The sequence below is a fragment of the Oncorhynchus masou genome, unplaced genomic scaffold (assembly GCF_036934945.1).
Source record: "Oncorhynchus masou masou isolate Uvic2021 unplaced genomic scaffold, UVic_Omas_1.1 unplaced_scaffold_1577, whole genome shotgun sequence".
In the NCBI taxonomy this organism is placed as follows: domain Eukaryota; kingdom Metazoa; phylum Chordata; class Actinopteri; order Salmoniformes; family Salmonidae; genus Oncorhynchus; species Oncorhynchus masou.
In genome coordinates, this window is record NW_027005837.1 from 1 (window position 1) to 21,031 (window position 21,031).

General features: G+C 42.8%; 7 non-coding genes across 7 annotated transcripts; all 7 read left to right on the plus strand.

Moving 5' to 3' along the window:
- The first annotated feature begins 242 nt into the window (after window positions 1-242).
- Window positions 243-324, plus strand: trnal-uag (transfer RNA leucine (anticodon UAG)). The gene has a single exon. It is a non-coding gene; the product is annotated as a tRNA-Leu (tRNA).
- Window positions 325-1,281: 957 nt separating this feature from the next.
- Window positions 1,282-1,363, plus strand: trnal-uag (transfer RNA leucine (anticodon UAG)). Its single transcript has one exon. It is a non-coding gene; the product is annotated as a tRNA-Leu (tRNA).
- Window positions 1,364-3,554: 2,191 nt separating this feature from the next.
- trnal-uag (transfer RNA leucine (anticodon UAG)) lies at window positions 3,555-3,636 on the plus strand. The gene has a single exon. It is a non-coding gene; the product is annotated as a tRNA-Leu (tRNA).
- A 681-nt stretch (window positions 3,637-4,317) lies between these two features.
- On the plus strand, window positions 4,318-4,399 carry trnal-uag (transfer RNA leucine (anticodon UAG)). The gene has a single exon. It is a non-coding gene; the product is annotated as a tRNA-Leu (tRNA).
- Window positions 4,400-5,142: 743 nt separating this feature from the next.
- On the plus strand, window positions 5,143-5,236 carry trnai-uau (transfer RNA isoleucine (anticodon UAU)). The gene is made up of 2 exons: window positions 5,143-5,180; window positions 5,201-5,236. It is a non-coding gene; the product is annotated as a tRNA-Ile (tRNA).
- Window positions 5,237-6,156: 920 nt separating this feature from the next.
- trnai-uau (transfer RNA isoleucine (anticodon UAU)) lies at window positions 6,157-6,250 on the plus strand. Its single transcript has 2 exons — window positions 6,157-6,194; window positions 6,215-6,250. It is a non-coding gene; the product is annotated as a tRNA-Ile (tRNA).
- A 917-nt stretch (window positions 6,251-7,167) lies between these two features.
- trnai-uau (transfer RNA isoleucine (anticodon UAU)) lies at window positions 7,168-7,261 on the plus strand. Its single transcript has 2 exons — window positions 7,168-7,205; window positions 7,226-7,261. It is a non-coding gene; the product is annotated as a tRNA-Ile (tRNA).
- Window positions 7,262-21,031: the final 13,770 nt, after the last annotated feature.

The following is a 21,031-nucleotide window of genomic DNA, read 5'->3' on the forward strand; positions in this document are numbered from 1 at the left end:
AAAGGAATCCAGCCTTTACCCTAATTCCCATGTCTGTTTTTGAAATTATCTGCCGTGTTTTCCAAATTCAATCTGCTTCAGACATAAAAGCAGAAACTAATTTTCAGTGTGCACAATGGAAGAAACAGCAACATGAGATACATAAAGATTTTAAAGAAGAAAATTAAAAAGAAGACTAAAATACAAGGGAGTGCAGACGCTCTAGGTAACTGACGAGAAAGTGTGAATTTTTTAAACAGCTGGGTAGTGTGGCCGAGCGGTCTAAGGCGCTGGATTTAGGCTCCAGTCTCTAAGGAGGCGTGGGTTCAAATCCCACCACTGCCATCTTTATTGAGATTGTTTGCGCAAGCTGTCACATGTTCTGCTTTATTTCAGCGTTTTTACTTTCATGTAGGACCATGCAAGGGAGAAAAGAACAAATGTTGTGTGTCACGGATGGGGTTCCAACTCAATAGTGTAGTCCATCGCCTTAACCAACCAGCTACCAAGTCCTGTGCTCTTGTGCTGGCAGTTGCACCTCCTTCCGGTGGTTGTTCATGTCAAAGCCTTGATGCTAAACAAGGAAAGTTGGGCTGAGCTGGTGACGACCCAGCAGTCCATTTTAACAGTGGGTAATGTGGCCGAGCTGTCCAGAGTACTGGATTTAAGGATCCATTCTTTCAGAGATGTGGGTTTAAAGTCCACCGCTGCAACGTTTTCTCAACAGAAACTGTAATGTAATTCCAAACAAGGCCACCAAGGACACCGGACAAATAAAGGGAATCCAGGCCTTACCCTAGTTCCCACTTCTGTTTTTGAAATTATCTGCTGTGTTTTTCAAATTCAATCTGCTTCAGACATAAAAGCAGAAACAAATTTTCAGTGTACACAATGCAAGAAAGAGCAACATGAGATAAATTAAGATTTTTAAAAAGAGAATCAAAAAAAGATGACGGAAGCAAGAGCAACATGAGATACATAAATATTTTAAAGAAGAAAATGAAAAAGAAGACTAAAATACAAGGAAGTGCCGACGCCACCAAGGACACCCGACCAATAAAAGGAATCCAGCCTTTACCCTAATTCCCATGTCTGTTTTTGAAATTATCTGCCGTGTTTTCCAAATTCAATCTGCTTCAGACATAAAAGCAGAAACTAATTTTCAGTGTGCACAATGGAAGAAACAGCAACATGAGATACATAAAGATTTTAAAGAAGAAAATTAAAAAGAAGACTAAAATACAATGGAGTGCAGACGCTCTAGGTAACTGACGAGAAAGTGTGAATTTTTTTAAACAGCTGGGTAGTGTGGCCGAGCGGTCTAAGGCGCTGGATTTAGGCTCCAGTCTCTAAGGAGGCGTGGGTTCAAATCCCACCACTGCCATCTTTATTGAGATTGTTTGCGCAATCTGTCACATGTTCTGCTTTATTTCAGCGTTTTTACTTTCATGCACGGCCATGCAAGGGAGCAAAGAACAAATGTTGTGTGTCACAGATGGCGTTCCAACTCAATAGTGTAGTTCATCGCCTTAACCAATCAGCCACCATGTCCTGTGCTCTCGTGGTGGCAGTTGCACCTCCTACCGGTGGTTGTTCACGTCAAAGCCTTGATTGTAAACAAGGAAAGTTGGGCTGGGCTGTGTGACGACCAAGCAGTCCATTTTAACAGTGGGTACTGTGCCCAAGCTGTACAGAGCACTGGATTTAAGCATCCAGTCTTTCAGAGATGTGGGTTCAAATTCCACCGCTGCAACATCTTCTCAACAGAAAACTGTAATGTTTTTTCAAACAAGGCCACCAAGGACACCGGACAAATAAAAGGAATCCAGCCTTTACCCTAATTCCCACGTCTGTTTTTGAAATTATCTGCCGTGTTTTCCAAATTCAATCTGCTTCAGACATAAAAGCAGAAACTAATTTTCAGTGTGCACAATGGAAGAAACAGCAACATGAGATACATAAAGATTTTAAAGAAGAAAATTAAAAAGAAGACTAAAATACAAGGGAGTGCAGACGCTCTAGGTAACTGACGAGAAAGTGTGAATATTTTTCTACAGCTGGGTAGTGTGGCCGAGCGGTCTAAGTTGCTGGATTTAGGCTCCAGTCTCTAAAGAGGTTTGTGTTCAAATCCCACCACTGCCATCTTTATTGAGATTGTTTGCGCAAGCTGTCACATGTTCTACTTTATTTCATCGTTTTTACTATCATGTTGGACCATGCAAGGGAGCAAAGAACAAATGTGTGTGTCACGGATGGGGTTCCAACTCAATAGTGTAGTTCATCGCCTTAACCAATCAGCCACCATGTCCTGTGCTCTCGTGGTGGCAGTTGCACCTCCTACCGGTGGTTGTTCACGTCAAAGCCTTGATTGTAAACAAGGAAAGTTGGGCTGGGCTGTGTGACGACCAAGCAGTCCATTTTAACAGTGGGTACTGTGGCCAAGCTGTCCAGAGCACTGGATTTAAGCATCCAGTCTTTCAGAGATGTGGGTTCAAATTCCACCGCTGCAACATCTTCTCAACAGAAAACTGTAATGTTTTTTCAAACAAGGCCACCAAGGACACCGGACAAATAAAAGGAATCCAGCCTTTACCCTAATTCCCACGTCTGTTTTTGAAATTATCTGCCGTGTTTTCCAAATTCAATCTGCTTCAGACATAAAAGCAGAAACTAATTTTCAGTGTGCACAATGGAAGAAACAGCAACATGAGATACATAAAGATTTTAAAGAAGAAAATTAAAAAGAAGACTAAAATACAAGGGAGTGCAGACGCTCTAGATAACAGACGAGAAAGTGTGAATGTTTTGTTACAGCTGGGTAGTGTGGCCGAGCGGTCTAAGTTGCTGGATTTAGGCTCCAGTCTCTAAGGAGGCGTGGGTTCAAATCCCACCACTGCAATCTTTATTGAGATTGTTTGCGCAAGCTGTCACATGTTCTGCTTTATTTCAGCGTTTTTACTTTCATGTAGGACCATGCAAGGGAGAAAAGAACAAATGTTGTGTGTCACGGATGGGGTTCCAACTCAATAGTGTAGTTCATCGCCTTAACCAATCAGCCACCATGTCCTGTGCTCTCGTGATGGCAGTTGCACCTCCTACCGGTGGTTGTTCACGTCAAAGCCTTGATTGTAAACAAGGAAAGTTGGGCTGGGCTGTGTGACGACCAAGCAGTCCATTTTAACAGTGGGTACTGTGGCCAAGCTGTCCAGAGCACTGGATTTAAGCATCCAGTCTTTCAGAGATGTGGTTTCAAATTCCACCGCTGCAACATCTTCTCAACAGAAAACTGTAATGTTTTTTCAAACAAGGCCACCAAGGACACCGGACAAATAAAAGGAATCCAGCCTTTACCCTAATTCCCACGTCTGTTTTTGAAATTATCTGCCGTGTTTTCCAAATTCAATCTGCTTCAGACATAAAAGCAGAAACTAATTTTCAGTGTGCACAATGGAAGAAACAGCAACATGAGATACATGAAGATTTTAAAGAAGAAAATTAAAAAGAAGACTAAAATACAAGGGAGTGCAGACGCTCTAGGTAACTGACGAGAAAGTGTGAATATTTTTTTACAGCTGGGTAGTGTGGCCGAGCGGTCAAAGGCGCTGGATTTAGGCTCCAGTCTCTAAGGAGGCGTGGGTTCAAATCCCACCACTGCCATCTTTATTGAGATTGTTTGCGCAAGCTGTCACATGTTCTGCTTTATTTCAGCGTTTTTACTTTCATGTAGGACCATGCAAGGGAGAAAAGAACAAATGTTGTGTGTCACGGATGGGGTTCCAACTCAATAGTGTAGTTCATCGCCTTAACCAATCAGCCACCATGTCCTGTGCTCTCGTGGTGGCAGTTGCACCTCCTACCGGTGGTTGTTCACGTCAAAGCCTTGATTGTAAACAAGGAAAGTTGTGCTGGGCTGGGCTGTGTGACGACCAAGCAGTCCATTTTAACAGTGGGTACTGTGCCCAAGCTGTACAGAGCACTGGATTTAAGCATCCAGTCTTTCAGAGATGTGGGTTCAAATTCCACCGCTGCAACATCTTCTCAACAGAAAACTGTAATGTTTTTTCAAACAAGGCCACCAAGGACACCGGACAAATAAAAGGAATCCAGCCTTTACCCTAATTCCCACGTCTGTTTTTGAAATTATCTGCCGTGTTTTACAAATTCAATCTGCTTCAGACATAAAAGCAGAAACTAATTTTCAGTGTGCACAATGGAAGAAACAGCAACATGAGATACATAAAGATTTTAAAGAAGAAAATGAAAAAGAAGACTAAAATACAAGGGAGTGCAGACGCTCTAGGTAACTGACAAGAAAGTGCGATTATTTTCATACAGCTGGGTATTGTGGCGGAGTGGTCTAAGGCGCTGGATTTAGGCTCCAGTCTCTAAGGAGGCGTGGGTTCAAATCCCACCATTGCCTTCTTTATTGAGATTGTTTGCTCAAGCTGTCACATGTTCTGCTTTATTTCAGCGTTTTTACTTTCATGTAGGACCATGCAAGGGAGAAAAGAACAAATGTTGTGTGTCACGGATGGGGATCCAACTCAATAGTGTAGTTCATCGCCTTAACCAATCAGCCACCATGTCCTGTGCTCTCGTGGTGGCAGTTGCACCTCCTACCGGTGGTTGTTCACGTCAAAGCCTTGATTGTAAACAAGGAAAGTTGGGCTGGGCTGGGCTGTGTGATGACCAAGCAGTCCATTTTAACAGTGGGTACTGTGGCCAAGCTGTCCAGAGCACTGGATTTAAGCATCCAGTCTTTCAGAGATGTGGGTTCAAATTCCACCGCTGCAACATCTTCTCAACAGAAAACTGTAATGTTTTTTCAAACAAGGCCACCAAGGACACCGGACAAATAAAAGGAATCCAGCCTTTACCCTAATTCCCACGTCTGTTTTTGAAATTATCTGCCGTGTTTTCCAAATTCAATCTGCCTCAGACATTAAAGCAGAAACTAATTTTCAGTGTGCACAATGGAAGAAACAGCAACATGAGATACATAAAGATTTTAAAGAAGAAAATTAAAAAGAAGACTAAAATACAAGAGGCTCATGGTCAAATGCCTGAGCTTGCCAGGCAGATCAATTGTAGTATTGACTTGGACTGAACATCGTACAGCTATGTTTGTGCATAATATGGTGATCAGTGAGAGTGCATTGTGTAGCTCCTGTGGCGCAGTCGGTTAGCGCGTGGTACTTATACAGCAGTATGCAGTGAAGCAATGCCGAGGTTGTGAGTTCGAGCCTCACCTGGAGCATCTGCTTTTCTTGAACCCTCTGACTGTCTATTTCTTGTCCAGAAAAGGATCATTTATTCAATCTTTTTCAAAAGTAATTGGTATGTCTTTGAGATAACAGGTCAGAGTGCCGGCACAGCTGCAATTCAAATGCATAGTCTTCTGCATTACCAGCTTTGCCTGACACATCAGCAATGCAGGGTGGCAAGCCTGCTCGAAAATCCAAGCATTTGGCTGTTCGCAAAGTGAGTTGGTACTTCGGCATAGAAAAAAAAACACCCAACGTGGGGCTCAAACCCACAACCCTGAGGTTAAGAGTCTCATTCTCGACCGACTGAGCTAGCTAGGAACCTCAACTGTTATTTTGACCTGGTCCGAATATCGTCCAACTCCGTTTGTGCAAAATATGGTGATCCGTGAGTGTTGTAGATGGATCCTGTGGTGCAATCTGTTAGCGTGTTGTACTTATACAGCAGTACACAGCAATTAGATGACAAGGTTGTGCGTTCAAGCTCCACCAGGAGCAAGTATTCCCCTTGAACCTTCTCCCCGTCTATTTCTTGTCCAGAAAAGGAGCATAATAATTCAATACACTTAGGAGAACGTTTCATAATTAATTGGTATGTTATTGAGATAACAGGTCAGAGTGCAGGCACAGCAAGGATTCAAATCCATAGTCTTCTGTATCACCAGCTATGCCTGACACGTCAGCAATGCAGGGTGGCAAGCCTGCTCAAAAGTCTGTTTGCAAAGTGATTTGGTGCTTCGGCTCAGACAAGAATCACCCAATTTTTGGTATCGACCCTACGATTCTGATATTAAGAGGCTTATGGTCAAATGCCTGAGCTTGCCAGGCAGATCAATTGTAGTATTGACTTGGACTGAACATCGTACAGCTATGTTTGTGCATAATATGGTGATCAGTGAGTGTGCATTGTGTAGCTCTTGTGGTGCAGTCGGTTAGCGTGTGGTACTTATACAGCAGTATGCAGTGAAGCAATGCCGAGGTTGTGAGTTCGAGCCTCACCAGGAGCATCTTCTATTCTTGAACCATCTGACTGTCTATTTATTGTCCAGAAAAGGATCATTCATTCAATCTTTTTCAAAAGTAATTGGTATGTCTTTGAGATAACAGGTCAGAGTGCCGGCACAGCTGCGATTCAAATGCATAGTCTTCTGCATTACCAGCTTTGCCTGACACATCAGCAATGCAGGGTGGCAAGCCTGCTCGAAAATCCAAGCATTTGGCTGTTCGCAAAGTGAGTTGGTACTTCGGCATAGAAAAAAAACACCCAACGTGGGATTCAAACCCAAGACCCTGAGGTTAAGAGTCTCATTCTCGACCGACTGAGCTAGCTAGGAACCTCAACTGTTATTTTGACCTGGTCCGAATATCGTACAACTCCGTTTGTGCAAAATATGGTGATCCGTGAGTGTTGTAGATGGATCCTGTGGTGCAATCTGTTAGCGTGTTGTACTTATACAGCAGTACACAGCAATTAGATGACAAGGTTGTACTTTCAAACACCACCAGGAGCAAGTATTCCTCTTGAAACCTCTCCCTGTCTATTTCTTGTCCAGAAAAGGAGCATTAATTCAATACACTTAGGAGAACGTTTCATAATTAATTGGTATGTTATTGAGATAACAGGTCAGAGTGGAGGCACAGCAAGGATTCAAATCCATAGTCTTCTGTATCACCAGCTATGCCTGACACGTCAGCAATGCAGGGTGGCAAGCCTGCTCAAAAGTCTGTTTGCAAAGTGATTTGGCGCTTCGCCTCAGACAAGAATCACCCAATATTTGGTATCGACACTACGATTCTGATATTAAGACGCTCATGGTCAAATGCCTGAGCTTGCCAGGCAGATCAATTGTAGTATTGACTTGGACTGAACATCGTACAGCTATGTTTGTGCATAATATGGTGATCAGTGAGAGTGCATTGTGTAGCTCCTGTGGCGCAGTCGGTTAGCGAGTGGTACTTATACAGCAGTGTGCAGTGAAGCAATGCCGAGGTTGTGAGTTCGAACCTCACCAGGAGCAACTGCTTTTCTTGAACCATCTGACTGTCTATTTCTTGTCCAGAAAATGGTAATTTATTCAATCTATTTCATAAGTAATTGGTATGTCTTTGAGATAACAGGTCAGAGTGCAGGCACAGCTGCGATTCAATTGCATAGTCTTCTGCATTACCAGCTTTGCCTGACACATCAGCAATGCAGTGTGGCATGCCTTCTGGAAAATCCAAGCGTTTGGCTTTTTTCTGGACACAACAGAAAACTGTTTAATTCTGGAAAATGCAAAGTGAGTTGGTACTTCGGAGAGAAAAAAATAACCCAACGTGGGGCTCTAACCCACGACCCTGAGATTAAGACTCACATGCTCTACCTGCATGAGATACATACATATTTTAAAGAAGAAAATTAAAAAGAAGAGTAAAATACAAGGAAGTGCAGACGCCCTAGGTAACTGACGAGAAAGTGTGTATGTTTTTCCAGAGCTGGATAGTGTGGCCTAGTGGTTTAAGGCACTTGATTAAGGCTCCAGTCTCTAAGGAGGTGTTGGTTCAAATCCCACTACTGCTATCTTTATTGAGTTTGTTTTCGCAAGCTATCACATGTTCTGCTTTTTTTCAGCGTTTTTACTTTCATGTAGGGCCATGCAAGGGAGAAAAGAACAAATGTTGTGTGTCACGGATGGGGTTCCAACTCAATAGTGTAGTCCATCGCCTTAACCAACCAGCTACCAAGTCCTGTGCTCTTGTGCTGGCAGTTGCACCTCCTTCCGGGGGTTGTTCATGTCAAAGCCTTGATGGTAAACAAGGAAAGTTGGGCTGAGCAAGGCGACCACCCAGCAGTCCATTTTAACAGTGGGTAATGTGGCCGAGCTGTCCAGAGTACTGGATTTAAGGATGCATTCTTTCAGAGATGTCGGTTTAAAGTCCACCGCTGCAACATTTTCTCAACAGAAAACTGTAATGTAAGGGAATTCACCCCTGTATTGGACAAAAATGAATGGCAAATTATTGGCATAGTACAAACCATGTACACATTGGTCAATACCACCCAAATCGGCGTTGATTCATGCAAAGTGTACTTCAAATGCCATATGGCTATTGCCAGTTGTAACACTTCAAAAATCCAACAGGTGGCGTGTGCGCTCCACCGTGGTTTTTCATATTGATATTGGACTCCAAGTCAACATCCAAAAGCCAAATTTTGAAAAAATTGATTTTTTGTCAAAAAACTTATCACCCCTTAAAAAAGTGCTTTCTGGACCGTTTTTCGAAATTCTTTCGCTTTTTTTGTCAATTACACATGTGTAAGAACTGTATGAATATACTTTTGTCCAATTTTATTATCATTATTTTTTTATTTTTTTTACTTGCGCATTATTGCATGTGTTTTGTCCATCTGCAATATGATTTCATAGGAAGTCAGAAGTCAAAAGTCAATAATTGCAAAATTTCATAAAAAACTTCACACACCCCTAAAAAAGTGCTTTCTGGACCGTTTTTCGAAAAATTTCGAATTTTGTGTCAGTTACACACGTATAAGAACTGTATCAACATACTTTAGTCATATTTTATTATCATAATGTTTTTTTTTTTTACTTGTGCATAAGGCATATGTTTTGTGGGGGCCAAATGTCATAAGAAATTTGACATGCTCCTTCAGAAATGCAAAATTGACTGGCCTGATGAACTCGGGATGGCCGGGCAGTGATTGTTGTTCCTTTCAATCACTCGTGGTGTTGATTTCATCATGTCCATTTGTTTATGTTTTCTCACTTTTGCAAAGTCACTGTGCATTTGCAATATGGTTAACTGGGCATTCACCATCACCAATTTGTCATGCTATAAAAATTGTGCAGGAATGCCAAATTGACTGGCCCGATGAACTCGGGATGGCTGGGCAGTGATTCTGGTACCTCCCCATTGCTCGTGTGGGTTGATTTCAGAATGACACTTTGGTGATGGTACCTCACTGTTAAAACATATTGCAAATGTTTTCTCACTTTTGCAAGTCACTGAAAATTCGTGCAGGAATGCCAAATTGACTGGCCCGATGAACTCAGGATGGCTTGGCAGTGATTCTGGTACCTCTCCATCGCTCGTTAGGGTTGATTCCAGAATGTCCATTTGGTGATGTTTCTCACTCTTTCAAAGTCACTGTGCATTTGCCATATGGTTAACTGGGCAGTCACCATCACCAATTTGTCATGCTATAAAAATCATGCAGGAATGCCAAATTGACTGAACCGATGAACTCGGGATGGCTGGGCAGTTATTCTGGTACCTCTCCATCGCTCGTTTGGGTTGATTTCAGAATGTCACTTTTGGTGATGGTACCTCACTGTTAAAACATATTGCAAATGTTGTCTCACTTTTGCAAAGTCACTGTGCATTTGCCATATGGTTAACTGGGCAGTCTCCATCACCAATTTGTCATGCTATAAAAATCATGCAGGAATGCCAAATTGACTGGCCCGATGAACTCGGGATGGCTTGGCAGTGATTCTGGTACCTCTCCATCGCTCGTTAGGGTTGATTCCAGAATGTCCATTTGGTGATGTTTCTCACTCTTGCAAAGTCACTGTGCATTTGCCATATGGTTAACTGGGCAGTCACCATCACCAATTTGTCATGCTATAAAAATCATGCAGGAATGCCAAATTGACTGAACCGATGAACTCGGGATGGCTGGGCAGTGATTCTGGTACCTCTCCATCGCTAGTTTGGGTTGATTTCAGAATGTCACTTTTGGTGATGGTACCTCACTGTTAACCTGTTGAAACTCTAGGGGCGCAATTTCATTTTTGGATGAAAAAGTCCCGTTTCAAACAAGATATTTTGTCACAAAAAGATGCTCGAATGCATATAATTGACTGAAAGAAAAACTCTCGGGATGGTGTCCAGAAATACAAAGATATTTTCTATCGCGTCGTTAGGGTTGATTTCAGAAAACCAAGATGTCGGCATCCAGGAAATGAACAGGATTTTTGAGGCTCTGTTTTCCCTTGTCTCCTTATATGGCTGTGAATGCCAGATGGAATGAGAATGCCCTTTCTGTCGTTTCCCCAAGGTGTCTGCAGCATTGTGACGTATTTGTAGGCAGATCATTGGAAGATTGACCATAAGAGACCACATTTACCACGTCCATCCGCCCGGTGTCCTGCGTTGAAATTTGCGCAAATGTCACCTGCCACTATTTTTCCATGGGATACACTGAGTAAAACAAGCTTCCACGAACTGCATGTCAATGAAGAGATATGTGAAATCATGCAGGAATGCCAAATTGACTGAACCGATGAAAACACCTTGAGGACTGATTCCAAACAACGTTTGCCAGGTTCGATATTATGTAGTTAATCCGGAAAAAGTTTTACGTTGTAGGTGACTGAATTTTCGTTTCGTTTCGGTAGCCAGACGCAATGTGGAAAACGGAACGATTTCTCCTACACACAGACGCTTTCAGGAAACACTGCGCATTTGTTATGTAACTGAGAGTGACTCATTGAAAACATCATGAAGCTCTTCAAATTGGTAAATGATTTTATTTATTTGGTTATCTGGTTTTTGTGAAAATGTTGCGGTGCTACATGTTATTCAAAATGCATTGCTAGCTTTGTTGATACTCTTACACAAATTAGTCAATTTCTATGGTTCAAAAGCATATTTTGAAAATCTGAGATGACAGTGTTGTTAAGAAAAGGCTAATGCTTGACAGTAGGCGCATTATTTTCATTTTATTTGCGATTTTCAGAAATCGTTAACGTTACATTATGCTAATGAGCTTCAGGCTATAACTGTATACAGGTTTTTTTCATAGCCAAACGTGAACAAAACGTCAGCGATTTGTCCTACACAAATAATATTTTTTTGAAAAACTGCACATTTGCTATGTAACTGAGCAGTCTCCTCATTGAAAACATCCGAAGCTCTTCAAAGTTAAATGATTTTATTTATTTGGTTATCTGGTTTTTGTGAAAATGTTTGCTAAATGCTACTCAAAATGCTAAGCTAGCTTAGCATACTCTTACACAAATTAGTGAATTGCTATGGTTTCAAAATCATATTTTGAAAATCTGAGATGAAAGTGTTGCAGAAAATGCTAAATTGACTGGCCCGATTATTTTCGGGATGGCTGGGCAGTGATTCTGGTACCTCTCCATGAGCCTGGGTTGAGTCAGAATGTCCGGCTTTTGGTGATGTTTCTCAGAAGTTAAAACATATTGCAAATGTTTTCTCACTTTTGCAAAGTCACTGAAAATTCGTGCAGGAATGCCAAATTGACTGGCCCGATGAACTCGGGATGGCTGGGCAGTGATTCTGGTACCTCTCCATCGCTCATTAGGGTTGATTTCAGAATGTCGCTTTTGGTGATGGTACCTCACCGCTTAAACATATTGCTAATGGACAAGAGTCACCTGCAAGTCACCGTCCATCAGTCAATTTGATATCATTCTGACACCAAACTGATGCAAACTGACACCAAACCCACTTTTCCCAACTCGTTTAGGAGCCAAGTATCACATACTGCAGAGCTGGCCCAAAATTCACAACGCCTTCGGTACAAACCATAAAAAAACATAAAACACATAGTTACTTTCTAGCTGCGGGGCCAGTTCGGACATTATGTGTAGTCCTATGTGAGGCGACCCCGAATCCCGAGTTTCGGCTCGATAGGTCATTTGGTGTCCGAGTAAAAGCCTAATTGGTGCTGAAAATCCACTTTTTCCATGCCTTGCTACGGGGTCCTTGAATGAGCTATCGGACAGAAACGTTGGGGTCCGTGTGTCTATGGGCCGAGCCGGTTTCAATGCACCTAGTCTTGTGTCTCTGAGACTTTTCTAAATGTCGCCATTTTCGTAATGGTCAAAATGAATTGAAGTCATTGCAAATGTTCGACGCTGTTTCTCGGTCCGAGAACATTCTAGAGCGCCGTAACTCACCACGCACTATCGACCTGAGGTCTAGAACAGGTTTCTAAAGTTTCGGAACTCTAGGTCTGACGGTTCTTTTTTAGCTCGAACAAAGCTAACTATTGGAGGCACTGTCAGTCTCTACGCACCCCAATACGTCCCTCCATCCAAGTTGTGAATCTGTGTGATTTAGTTTTCCTTTGCATTTTTATGGGAAAAATGACTGATTTACAGTTCATGGGGGTTGCCTAATCATATATATGAAGTTTTGGAAAGATCTGATTTTTTTAACCCCTCGAAACAGCCCATGAGACACCAATTATGGCACTTCCGGTTGGCACAGGAAGCTATAACTCAACACACATCCTCATTGGGGTATTCTATTACAGAATCCTGAGTTTTAAGTCTTTACGTTAAGAATTGACTGATTTACACAGGGTTCAATGCACTATGTCCATCAAATTGCAGGCAGTGTATTGATATACACTTTTAGGGTGATTTTAAGCACTTCCGGTTGGTCCAGGAAGCCTAGAATCGACACAGGTAGACATTATAGTGGCCTGATGGACTGGTACCAAAGACAGGTTCATACAGCATTCATAACCCATATAGACTCCAGGTTGTATTTAGTGGAGCAGCCAATGTATTCCTATGGGGAGAGAAGTCAATGCACACTGTTTTTATGTAAACACCTTCTTTTAACTGTGAAGGGTTAATGTCACACGGTCAAGGTTAGGCTTGCACAGATCAGGAGGACCTTAGGAACATTCCTGTGGTTGAATTGTCCTTCTAAACCTAACGGTTCCGCCGCTGTCACCCAAAATCAAATGACGTACTGGTGCAGGCTTCATATTGGGCCTATTTTTCTCATGGTCGCTGCGCTCAGACCGAGCGAGCTACGGTCAAGCGGGGCGCCTCGTTGGACTCGGCACAGTCTGGACACTATGGTGATGCCATTGTTTGTGTTGATTTCAGAATGTCCATTTGGTAATGTTTTCTCACTCTTTCAAAGTCACTGTGCATTTGCCATATGGTTAACTGGGCATTCACCATCACCAATTTGTCATGCCATAAAAATCATGCAGGAATGCCAAATTGACTGGCCCGATGACCTCGGGATGGCTGGGCAGTGATTCTGGTACCTCTCCATCGCTCGTTTGGGTTGATTTCAGAATGTCGCTTTTGGTGATGGTACCTCACTGTTAAAACATATTGCAAATGTTTTCTCACTTTTGCAAAGTCACTGAAAATTCGTGCAGGAATGCCAAATTGACTGGCCCGATGAACTCGGGATGGCTGGGCAGTGATTCTGGTACCTCTCCATCGCTCGTTTGGGTTGATTTCAGAATGTCGCATTTGGTGATGGTACCTCACTGTTAAAACTGTGCATTTGCCATATGGTTAACTGGGCAGTCACCATCACCAATTTGTCAAATGTTTTCTCACTTTTGCAAAGTCACTGAAAATCATGCAGGAATGCCAAATTGACTGGCCCGATGAACTCGGGATGGCTGGGCAGTGATTCTGGTACCTCTCCATCGCTCATTAGGGTTGATTTCAGAATGTCGCTTTTGGTGATGGTACCTCACCGCTTAAACATATTGCTAATGGACAAGAGTCACCTGCAAGTCACCGTCCATCAGTCAATTTGATATCATTCTGACACCAAACTGATGCAAACTGACACCAAACCCACTTTTCCCAACTCGTTTAGGAGCCAAGTATCACATACTGCAGAGCTGGCCCAAAATTCACAACGCCTTCGGTACAAACCATAAAAAAACCATAAAACACATAGTTACTTTCTAGCTGCGGGGCCAGTTCGGACATTATGTGTAGTCCTATGTGAGGCGACCCCGAATCCCGAGTTTCGGCTCGATAGGTCATTTGGTGTCCGAGTAAAAGCCTAATTGGTGCTGAAAATCCACTTTTTTCCATGCCTTGCTACGGGGTCCTTGAATGAGCTATCGGACAGAAACGTTGGGGTCCGTGTCTATGGGCCGAGCCGGTTTCAATGCACCTAGTCTTGTGTCTCTGAGACTTTTCTAAATGTCGCCATTTTCGTAATGGTCAAAATGAATTGAAGTCATTGCAAATGTTCGACGCTGTTTCTCGGTCCGAGAACATTCTAGAGCGCCGTAACTCACCACGCACTATCGACCTGAGGTCTAGAACAGGTTTCTAAAGTTTCGGAACTCTAGGTCTGACGGTTCTTTTTTAGCTCGAACAAAGCTAACTATTGGAGGCACTGTCAGTCTCTACGCACCCCAATACGTCCCTCCATCCAAGTTGTGAATCTGTGTGATTTAGTTTTCCTTTGCATTTTTATGGGAAAAATGACTGATTTGCAGTTCATGGGGGTTGCCTAATCATATATATGAAGTTTTGGAAAGATCTGATTTTTTTAACCCCTCGAAACAGCCCATGAGACACCAATTATGGCACTTCCGGTTGGCACAGGAAGCTATAACTCAACACACATCCTCATTGGGGTATTCTATTACAGAATCCTGAGTTTTAAGTCTTTACGTTAAGAATTGACTGATTTACACAGGGTTCAATGCACTATGTCCATCAAATTGCAGGCAGTGTATTGATATACACTTTTAGGGTGATTTTAAGCACTTCCGGTTGGTCCAGGAAGCCTAGAATCGACACAGGTAGACCTTATAGTGGCCTGATGGACTGGTACCAAAGACAGGTTCATACAGCATTCATAACCCATATAGACTCCAGGTTGTATTTAGTGGAGCAGCCAATGTATTCCTATGGGGAGAGAAGTCAATGCACACTGTTTTTATGTAAACACCTTCTTTTAACTGTGAAGGGTTAATGTCACACGGTCAAGGTTAGGCTTGCACAGATCAGGAGGACCTTAGGAACATTCCTGTGGTTGAATTGTCCTTCTAAACCTAACGGTTCCGCCGCTGTCACCCAAAATCAAATGATGTACTGGTGCAGGCTTCATATTGGGCCTATTTTTCTCATGGTCGCTGCGCTCAGACCGAGCGAAACGGTCAGCGGGGCACCTCGTTGGACTCGGCACAGTCTGGACACTATGGTGATGCCATTGTTTGTGTTGATTTCAGAATGTCCATTTGGTAATGTTTTCTCACTCTTTCAAAGTCACTGTGCATTTGCCATATGGTTAACTGGGCATTCACCATCACCAATTTGTCATGCCATAAAAATCATGCAGGAATGCCAAATTGACTGGCCCGATGACCTCGGGATGGCTGGGCAGTGATTCTGGTACCTCTCCATCGCTCGTTTGGGTTGATTTCAGAATGTCGCTTTTGGTGATGGTACCTCACTGTTAAAACATATTGCAAATGTTTTCTCACTTTTGCAAAGTCACTGAAAATTCGTGCAGGAATGCCAAATTGACTGGCCCGATGAACTCGGGATGGCTGGGCAGTGATTCTGGTACCTCTCCATCGCTCATTAGGGTTGATTTCAGAATGTCGCTTTTGGTGATGGTACCTCACCGCTTAAACATATTGCTAATGGACAAGAGTCACCTGCAAGTCACCGTCCATCAGTCAATTTGATATCATTCTGACACCAAACTGATGCAAACTGACACCAAACCCACTTTTCCCAACTCGTTTAGGAGCCAAGTATCACATACTGCAGAGCTGGCCCAAAATTCACAACGCCTTCGGTACAAACCATAAAAAAACCATAAAACACATAGTTACTTTCTAGCTGCGGGGCCAGTTCGGACATTATGTGTAGTCCTATGTGAGGCGACCCCGAATCCCGAGTTTCGGCTCGATAGGTCATTTGGTGTCCGAGTAAAAGCCTAATTGGTGCTGAAAATCCACTTTTTCCATGCCTTGCTACGGGGTCCTTGAATGAGCTATCGGACAGAAACGTTGGGGTCCGTGTCTATGGGCCGAGCCGGTTTCAATGCACCTAGTCTTGTGTCTCTGAGACTTTTCTAAATGTCGCCATTTTCGTAATGGTCAAAATGAATTGAAGTCATTGCAAATGTTCGACGCTGTTTCTCGGTCCGAGAACATTCTAGAGCGCCGTAACTCACCACGCACTATCGACCTGAGGTCTAGAACAGGTTTCTAAAGTTTCGGAACTCTAGGTCTGACGGTTCTTTTTTAGCTCGAACAAAGCTAACTATTGGAGGCACTGTCAGTCTCTACGCACCCCAATACGTCCCTCCATCCAAGTTGTGAATCTGTGTGATTTAGTTTTCCTTTGCATTTTTATGGGAAAAATGACTGATTTACAGTTCATGGGGGTTGCCTAATCATATATATGAAGTTTTGGAAAGATCTGATTTTTTTAACCCCTCGAAACAGCCCATGAGACACCAATTATGGCACTTCCGGTTGGCACAGGAAGCTATAACTCAACACACATCCTCATTGGGGTATTCTATTACAGAATCCTGAGTTTTAAGTCTTTACGTTAAGAATTGACTGATTTACACAGGGTTCAATGCACTATGTCCATCAAATTGCAGGCAGTGTATTGATATACACTTTTAGGGTGATTTTAAGCACTTCCGGTTGGTCCAGGAAGCCTAGAATCGACACAGGTAGACATTATAGTGGCCTGATGGACTGGTACCAAAGACAGGTTCATACAGCATTCATAACCCATATAGACTCCAGGTTGTATTTAGTGGAGCAGCCAATGTATTCCTATGGGGAGAGAAGTCAATGCACACTGTTTTTATGTAAACACCTTCTTTTAACTGTGAAGGGTTAATGTCACACGGTCAAGGTTAGGCTTGCACAGATCAGGAGGACCTTAGGAACATTCCTGTGGTTGAATTGTCCTTCTAAACCTAACGGTTCCGCCGCTGTCACCCAAAATCAAATGACGTACTGGTGCAGGCTTCATATTGGGCCTATTTTTCTCATGGTCGCTGCGCTCAGACCGAGCGAGCTACGGTCAAGCGGGGCACCTCGTTGGACTCGGCACAGTCTGGACACTATGGTGATGCCATTGTTTGTGTTGATTTCAGAATGTCCATTTGGTAATGTTTTCTCACTCTTTCAAAGTCACTGTGCATTTGCCATATGGTTAACTGGGCATTCACCATCACCAATTTGTCATGCTATAAAAATCATACAGGAATGCCAAATTGACTGGCCCGATGACCTCAGGATGGCTGGGCAGTGATACTGGTACCTCTCCATTGCTCGTTATGGTTGATTTCAGAATGTCGCTTTTGGTGATGGTACCTCACCGCTTAAACATATTGCAAATGGACAAGAGTCACCTGCAAGTCACCGTCCATCAGTCAATTTGATATCATTCTGACACCAAACTGATACAAACTGACACCAAACCCACTTTTCCCAACTCGTTTAGGAGCCAAGTATCACATACTTCAGAGCTGGCCCAAAATTCACAAGGCCTTCGGTACAAAACATAAAAAAACATAAAACACATAGTTACTTTCTAGCTGCGGGGCCAGTTCGGACATTATGTGTAGTCCTATGTGAGGCGACCCCGAATCCCGAGTTTCGGCTCGATAGGTCATTTGGTGTCCGAGTAAAAGCCTAATTGGTGCTGAAAATCCACTTTTTTCCATGCCTTGCTACGGGGTCCTTGAATGAGCTATCGGACAGAGATGTTGGGTTCTGTCTCTATGGGCCGAGACGGTCACAATGCACCTAGTCTTGTGTCTCTGGGACATTTCTAAATGTCGCCATTTTCGTAATGGTCAAAATGAATTGAAGTCATTGCAAATGTTCGACGCTGTTTCTCGGTCCGAGAACCTTCTAGAGCGCCGTAACTCACCACGCACTATCGACCTGAGGTCTAGAACAGGATTCTAAAGTTTCGGAACTCTAGGTCTGACGGTTCTTTTTTAGCTCGAACAAAGCTAACTATTGGAGGCACTGTCAGTCTCCACACACCCCAATACGTCCCTCCATCCAAGTTGTGTATCTGTGTGATTTAGTTTTCCTTTGAATTTTTATGGGAAAAATGACTGATTTACAGTTCATGGGGGTTGCCTAATCACACATATGAAGTTTTGGACAGATCTGATTTTTTTAACCCTTCCAAACAGCCCCTGAGACACCAATTATGGCACTTCCGGTTGGCACAGGAAGCTATAAATACACACATGTCTTGATTGACATAGAAACCTACAGAATCCTGAGTTTTAAGTCTTTAAGTTGAGAATTGACTGATCTACACAGGGTTGAATAATGCAGAGTCATTTTCACCTTTGGAGGTGATGTACATCCAAATACCTTTTGGGTCAATTTAACCACTTCCGGTTGCTCCAGGAAGCTTAGAATCGACACAGGTAGACCTCATAGTGGTCTGATGGAATGTCATAGAAGACAGGTTCATACAGCATTCATAACCCATATAGACTCCAGGTTGTATTTAGGGGAGCAGGCAATGTATTCCTATGGGGAGAGAAGTCAATGCACACTGTTTTTATGTAAACACCTTCTTTTAACTGGGAAGGGTTAATGTCACACGGTCAAGGTTAGGCTTGCACAGATCGGGAGGACCTTAGGAACAGTCCTGTGTTTGAATTGTCCTTCTAAACCTAACGGTTCCGCCGCTGTCACCCAAAATCAAATGACATTGTGGTGCAGGCTTCATTGTGGGCCTACCGGCACAGTCTGGACACTATGGGACCTTCTTTTAACTTTTTCTCATGGTCGCTGCGCTTAGACCGAGCGAGCTACGGTCAAGCGGGATATCTCGTTGAACTCGGCACGGCCTTGGGATTATGTTTATGCCATTGCCTGCTCTCTGTGTCTTTAAACACCACGCTTTGTCACTCCATCCTTGCTGTGTGTGTGTGTGAGAGCTTTTCTTTGACATCTGTTGGGAGAAATGAGTGATTTTACAGTTCAGGAGGGTTGCTTAATCACATATGAAGTTTTGAAAAGATCTGACCTTTTTAACCCTTGGATACAGCCACTATGACACCATTTAAGGCACTTCCTGTTGGCACAGGAAGCTATAAATAAACTCATATCCTCATTGGGGTATGCCTTTACAGAATCCTGAGTTTTAAGTCTTTACGTTAAGAACTGAGTTATTTACGGAGGGTTTAGTGAGTGTGTGTTATTTCAGAAAATCATAGAAAATCACAGAAATGTCGCAGAGCTCCGCAGCACACTTTAAAAATATTCGTATGAACCCCTGCAACTGGATCTGTAACCATTGAAAAAAAAAACCACCTATATCTGAACATCACAAACTGGTCATCGTACGATTTCTCTTAAATGACGATAGATAAATGGCTGATTTTTTTTTTTATTGACACCGGAGGCTCCTTGACTTTGACGTGAAGTGAAAAAATTATTTCTCTATTTTCATTTTGGACCTTTAATCCCAGAAATATGGCCATAACTCAAAAACCGTTGAGGCCTAGACGCCATCTTGTTCGGGGCCATCTGCCCATTATGCCAAACCTATGCTCACCAAGTTTCAGCTTCGAAATATTTTCAGTTTTCGAGATATGGCCCGTCGTGATGTTTTGTCCAATAGCAATATGATTGCTTATGCACCCTTGTGGGATCTTCCGGCATAGCGGAAAAATGGACCAAAATTTGATTATTTTATAAAACGAAAACCGAATGTCCGACAAAGTTCATTTGATGACTTCCCGGTAGGTCTGGCCCTGCCGCTCGGCCCGACGCCGTCCCCGAATTTTAAAAATGTTTTCGGACGTCTAGTAAGGGACTGTACATTTCCAATATGGACTTTCTCACTAACCATACGGTGATTGTCAAAAAGTTCCCTTAACTTCTTGAAACTCCCCAACCCGGATCCGGGTTTGTGACTAAAGCCTCAGGCTCATTAGCATAACGCAACGTTAACGATTTCTGAAAATCGCAAATAAAATGAAAATAATGCTTCTGCTCTCAAGCTTAGCCTTTTCTTAACAACACTGTCATCTCAGATTTTCAAAATATGCTTTTGAACCATAGAAATGGACTAATTTGTGTAAGAGTATGCAAAGCTAGCATAGTATTTTGAGTAGCATGTAGCACGCAACATTTTCACAAAAACCAGATAACCAAATAAATAAAATCATTTACCTTTGAAGAGCTTCTGATGTTTTCAATGAGGAGACTCTCAGTTACATACCAAATGCGCAGTGTTTCCTGAAAGCGTCTGTGTGTAGGAGAAATCGTTCCGTTTTCTACATTGCGTCTGGCTACCGAAACGAACCGAAAATGCAGTCACCTACAACGTAAAACTTTTTCCGGATTAACTACATAATATCGACCGAAACATGGCAAACGTTGTTTGGAATCAGTCCTCAAGGTGTTTTTTCACATATCTCTTCATTGACATGCAGTTCGTGGAAGCTTGCTTTACTCTCTGTATCGCATGGAAAAATACTGGCAGGTGACTTTTGCGCACCAATTTCGGCGCAGGACACCGGGCGGACACGTGGTAAATGTGGTCTGTTATGGTCAATCTTCCAATGATCTGCCCACAAATACGTCACAATGCTGCAGACACCTTGGGGAAACGACAGAAAGGGTTGACTCATTCCTCTTGCGTTCACAGCCATATAAGGAGACCATGGAAAACAGAGCCTCAAAAATCCTTGTCATTTCCTGGATGCCATCTCATCTTGGTTTTGCCTGAAGCTCACGTTATAGGGCACGCACAGAGAAGATCTTTGTATTTCTGGACACGTCAGAGTGTTTTCTTTCGAACGGTAGCAATTATATGCATAGTCGAGCATCTTTTTGTGACAAAATATCTTGTTTAAAACGGGAACGTTTTTCATCCAAAAATGAAATAGCGCCCCCATAGATGTAAGAGGTTAAGGTATGTAATTCCAAACAAGGCCACCAAGGACACCGGACAAATAAAGGGAATCCAGGCCTTACCCTAGTTCCCACTTCTGTTTTTGAAATTATCTGC